The 6,000-nt window shown below is 39.7% G+C and overlaps 1 long non-coding RNA gene across 1 annotated transcript in view; it reads right to left on the bottom strand.

Annotated features, from left to right (window-relative positions):
• Positions 1–2,420: 2,420 nt before the first annotated feature.
• Positions 2,421–6,000, bottom strand: part of LOC103166197 — a 258,830-nt gene continuing 255,250 nt past the window's right edge. Inside the window, exon 6 of the long non-coding RNA XR_003757825.2 lies at positions 2,421–2,484. This is a non-coding gene — a long non-coding RNA (uncharacterized LOC103166197). The remainder of the gene's footprint in view (positions 2,485–6,000) is intronic.

Below are 6,000 nucleotides of genomic sequence, written 5' to 3'. Positions count from 1 at the left end.
AGAGTAATAAATAATATATACAAATATACACAAGTGCTGAAGGCAGGGGAAGGGGGTAGAGTAGAGGGAGGGAGTAGGGGCAATGTGGAGAGGAGGAGGGGCAGAGAGAAAGGGAGGGCGCAGTCTGGGAAGGCCTCCTGGAGGAATTGAGCTCTCAGTAGGGCTTTGAAGAAGGGAAGATAATTAGTTTGGTGGATGTGAGAAGGGAGAGCATTCCAGGTTAATGGTAGGACATGAGCCAGGGGTTGATGGTGGGACAGGTGTGAATGGGGATAGTGAGGAGGTGAGCGGCAGAGGAGCAGAGTGTATGGGGTGGGCTGTAGAAGGAGAGAAGGGAGGTGAGGTAGGAAGGGGCAAGGTGGTGGATAGCCAAGAGCAAGGAGTTTTGTGAAGGTTGATAGGCAACCACTGGAGGTTTTTGAGGAGGGGAGTGACATGTCCAGAGCGTTTCTGTAGAAAGAGAATCCGGGCAGCAGAGTGAAGGGGGGAGAGACAGGAGGATGGGAGATCAGAGAGGAGGCCGATGTAATAATCCAGTTGGGATGTTATGAGAGATTGTAATAATAATAATAATGTTGGTATTTGTTAAGCGCTTACTATGTGCAGAGCACTGTTCTAAGCGCTGAGGTAGACACAGGGGAATCAGGTTGTCCCACGTAGGGCTCACAGTCTTAATCCCCATTTTACAGATGAGGGAACTGAGGCACAGAGAAGTTAAGTGACTTGCCCACAGTCACACAGCTGACAAGTGGCAGAGCTGGGATTCGAACTCATGAGCCCTGACTCCAAAGCCCGTGCTCTTTCCACTGCGCCACGCTGCTTCAAGGCAGCGTGTACCTTGTACCAAGGCAGCAGTTTGGATGGAGAGGAAAGGACGGATCTTAGCGATGTTGTGAAGGTGAGAGGCATTGTTTTGATGATGCATTGGATGTGTGGGGTGAAAGAGAGAGCAGAGTCAAGTCCAGAGCCATGTCCTACCTCTGGCCTGAAAGGCCTTCCCTCCTAACATCTGCCAAACTAGCTCACTTCCGCCCTTCAAAGCCCTACTCCAAGCTCACCTCCTTCAGGAGGACTACCCAGAGTGAGCCCCTCTTTTCCTCTGCTCCTCCTCCCCTCCCCATCATTCATACTCCCTCCCTCTACTCTACCCCCTCTCCCACCACAGCACTTGTGTATATATGTACATATTTATTATTCTATTTTATTAATGATGTGTATATGTCTATAATTCTATTTATTTTGTTGCTATTGATGCCTGTCTACTTGTCTGTTGTTTGTCTCCTCCCTTCTAGACTGTGAGCCCTTTGTTGGGTAGGGATTGTCTCTATCTGCTGCCGAATTGTACTTTCCAAGCACTTAGAACAGTGCTCTGCACACTAAGCACTCAATAAATACGATTGAATGAATGACTGAATCCCCATTTTATAGTTATGTACACCCCTAAGCTTTAGGTATTCACCTAATACTCCCATCCCCACAGCATTTATGTATATCTCTTGTATTTGGATGTTTTCCCTACCTTTAATTAATTTTAGCATCAACTTCCTTCACTTGTTTGGAAGCTATTTGAGTGGAGAGACTGTGTCTACTTACTATAGTATAATCTTCCAAGCACTTAGCACAGTGCGCTGCACATAGAAGTACTCAATAAATATCCTTGACATATGAGTGAACTGAGGCAAACAGTGGTTAAGTGACTTGTCCAAGTTCATTTCAATAGCTACACAGGGTATTGTAGCCAAAAGACCTAATGTGAACTCTGGCCCCAAGTTAACAGCAGCATGATCTGTTTCAAACCATCAATATCAAAACATTATACCACCCAGCCAAATTCTCCTTCAATGTCCTGGTAGGCTGTAATATTTTAAGTATGGGTGCAATTGTTTATTAGGAATCAGATCAAAAGTATTAACACGCCACCCTTATAAAATGCTATAGGACTAGATCTGAACCAATGAGCTGTTGATGCAAACTGCATATCGCATTGCCAATCAATGACTTTCCAAGACCCACCCCTCTGTACATTGCCTTCCTATCTTCTTTGTCTCTTATCCTCACAGATATGAGGCAGTTAAAATAATTTTCTTCCTTCCCTTCTGCAGTTCTTCTATATCACATACCTTTCACTAAATATCTTTGGGGTAGAATGTTACGATATGCAGTGCCCTGCACACAGTAAGAGTACAGTAAATAGCACTGAATAATTGTAACTCCTGTGTTGCAAGAGACTCACTGTACTTCTTGCTACCTATGGCTTGTGAGAGCTAATGTTCTGGAAAGGTTGAAAAAGTGTTCCAATACAACACCATCAGACATTGTGTGACATTACTCAAGGTATTCTTAGATAACTTTAATATCTACATTTAACCAAAAAAATAAAGATAGCTTCAATGGGAAATCAATTTTTTAAAATATTTCCCGGAGTTCACTTGGATCAGAAGTTCGGTAGCCAAACTGGAAGACACTTGAAAAGCACACCACATTCTGAGGAAAGAAAGATTAAAAGACACAGATTGTAAATTTATGTATGAGTAATGGTAAGCATGTATTAGCAAGAAAAATTATGGATCATAGTACCACAGCTTTGAACAAACCCTGAAGACCAAATATAGGGCATTATCTGGAAAAAAATCTCAGATTAAACAACAAAAACCTGAAACTATCCATTCACTTGCTTTTGATAGATAACCCAAGTACTCTAGCCACTACCACTGTAAATTACCTGCATTTACTTTAAACAACCTTTGAAATTAGTACACAAAATGTATAACACAGAATTAGCACACATAAAGTTCATCAACAAGAACACTAATTCCTGTCCATCTGACTTACGATGCTTCTCTTACTGAAAAGCCATTCCCAAAGAATGCTCCATTTGGTGCATAATTTTCTATTCTTTTAACAAATGGCCCACAAGGGAACAAAGACATCTTATAGAGGCTCTAAGTATCCACGTGGGCACCCAGTTATGAAGCAAAGGAACCAGGATAAAGACTTTCTTTTTTGGCATCTGTATGCGAACTGCTACAGATGACAAGCCTACACAACAAGTTCACTCCAAAGGACAAAATGACTTACAGTCCAAAATGACATTAGATCAAATGTCATTTACTTGGTCCTGGCTTCTAGAATAAACCACATAAAAGCTCATATAGAATGGATACACTTATTCCACTTACACACACACACACAAACCCATTTTACATGTCCAAGGAACCACACGCTGTACACATAGTCACTTTTTTAAATGCATAAGCACACATGGTACATACCTAAGCACACATACAAAGAGTTCATTCACATAAAACTCCAAATTTCTCAAAGAAATCAAGGTAGAAAAGATTTAACTTTTATTTTTTTTAAGCACTGAAACAACCTAAATTGTTCTCTCTCACAGTCAGCAACCAACACGTATAACTGGTTTAAGTCTGTTATTTGTGCGGTGTCAATGTCTTTTTAAAGGGTCTGACTGAAGATGTCTTTCTGACTGAAGATGTCTTTTCCTACAAATACCACATGCAGTGCAGTTTACAAATCAACCCCTCCCATTTGGAGGGGCCAAACTGTTTACTGAATTGGCACAGTGAATGAAAGCATAATTATATGAAGATGCACTGTGATGATCAAAGGTGTTTAGATAAAAATACAATTACTCATGTGCACACAGAGGGTACAGGTATAAAGAAACTATTTAAAAGTGAGTGTTTATTAAACTCCCAAGAAGATAAACAGAATCAAGGTATGCAATATAAAATGTTTTACTTGACAATGACGTGAGGATGCTCTTTTGACTATCTCTTCATCATGAGACAGAAAAATGATTCTGTTCTATTTAAAAAAAACCCTAAGGCTAAAAGATTTTGCAATCATCTTCAGTGTTTGGCAATACTCATGGCCTGCAAATTCTTCTAATCTCTGCTACACTTAGAACAGTTCAGGGAATATCATGAGTTTCCAGATTCAGTGACCATCTTCTCTTCTTTCCTCATTTCTTTCCTCTAAAATTCAATACTTTGGGCTCGGGACAAGAGGTGTGGAAGAACCAGCATAGCATGGTGGAGAGAAGAGAGAAAAATAGATTTATATTTGCCTTCATTTTCCTTTTTTCTTCCTTCCTCCCTCTTCTTATTCCTCTAACCCCATCTAGTTGGTTACCTGGTATCCATCAGGAAAAGAGATCCTGAGCTGACATGGGACATCACTTCTTCAGGGTGATTTTTGCTTATTTTAATTTACAAAGCTTTTCAAAATTAAGAGAGATTTCAAAATTAGAATAGTATGATGCTTACAAAAGTTGCTTTCCTCAAACTTGGGCCTAAAATCACCAAAACAGACCATGCACGGATCCACTGAAAAAATCTTGAAAATGTACTCCATTGGAGGTAAATTGTATGCTTATTCGATACCTAGAAATTTGTGACCATCTTCACAGAGGAACCCAATCTAGAAGTAAAATCAACTTTATGGTGAAACATTAAGAATTTTAGTGAAATATTCTATCATTAAATTGAAGTTTGTTGATCATTCTTGACAGCTTCTTGACCCAATGGTGGGTAATATCTCATAGAGATCTTGGGTCATCTCTTAATTTACGTGCTCTCCCTTGGGGAGCTCATCTATTTCCGTGGCTTCAACTACCAACTCTATGTGGATGACTTCTAAATCTATTCTGCTACCCCTGACCATTCTCCTTCTATACAATTTCATATTCTCTCCTGCCTCCAGGACATCTTTATGTGGATGTCCTCTAAGCCCCTTAAGTTCAACAAATCCAGAATTGAATTCATCTTCTTAAATTCTCAAATTTGTAAACACCTAAGCACACAAAGAGTTCATTCTCACAAAACTCCAAATTCCTTAAAGAAACCAAGGCAGAAAAGATGTAAAGACTTTTGAACTTTTATTTTTTTTAATACTACAAAAAACCTGAGTTGTTCTCTCTCACAGAAAGCAACCAATATGTTTAACTGGTTTAAGTCTGTTATTTGTGTGGTAATTATTTTCTGTTACCCACCGTATCAAAGTATTTTTAAGGGTTTAGCTGAAGAGGACTTTTCCTATAAATACCACAAGCATAATCATTATATATTCTAAGCGGGAAATATGCTTTTCTTAAGATCTGGGCAATTGTTTGTTGAATTTTGAACTGGAGGGTAGAGCAGTGGCACTGATTTTAGAGAGGGTTGAGAAAGCCTCATATATAACCAGAAAGCCTTGTCCAAGAAAGTGTAACATGCTGGGACTTGGGGTCTCCCTAAAGGCTTTCCTTCCCTGATTTGAGCAACTGCAAAGCCATTTTAACTGCTGGAAAACTCCCCTCAGGGCCCTGAATTGGGCAATGTTTTGGTGTCCTCAAGTTACGGTCATGAAGCATTTCTGTCAGACAGCCATCTTTGGTGAGCCGAAACATCAACACAATCCCCTTCCATTTCCTAGCATTAAGCAATATCCCTTTCCTCACAAACACTTGGGGCAATTCCAGTATTCTCAGGAGAGAGCAAAATGAAAAAAAATAAAGAATTGTCAGAAATCTCTTGACCAATTTTCCAATCAACAAATCAGTCATCTAGCTAGCTCTAAAGAAAGCAATATCCAGAAGAACAGGCATATGGGATTCTCCATGCTCTCACTGAATTTTTTTTGTATTAAACAAATGTGTTGCAGACGGTGGCATAATCATCCAGAAAATTTGAGATTTTCCCAAAAGCCATGCTAGTTATAACACTCAATCTGCTCTGCATGAATTAATTTGATGGGATAGCACAGTGTCAATGGGAATAATGACCAGCAGGCGACGAATCAGAGGAGGCGTGGGAGTTGATTTCCCAAGCAGTTTCAGTTTAAATTTAATTCTTAGTTAAATTCTCTTCATGGGCCCAGTTCATTCTATGGGGAAGTGGTTATGTGGAAAACTATCCCAGAAAATAAATGTTAATTTTAAAATTAGAAAAAAATGTCCCATTGAGAATGAAAGGGTGAAAGCCTTTTTCTGGATAATTC

This window comes from Ornithorhynchus anatinus, chromosome 3 (assembly GCF_004115215.2).
Source record: "Ornithorhynchus anatinus isolate Pmale09 chromosome 3, mOrnAna1.pri.v4, whole genome shotgun sequence".
Classification (NCBI taxonomy): domain Eukaryota; kingdom Metazoa; phylum Chordata; class Mammalia; order Monotremata; family Ornithorhynchidae; genus Ornithorhynchus; species Ornithorhynchus anatinus.
The sequence above is the reverse complement of the archived record's forward strand: the minus strand, read 5'-3'. Positions and strand labels throughout refer to the sequence as shown.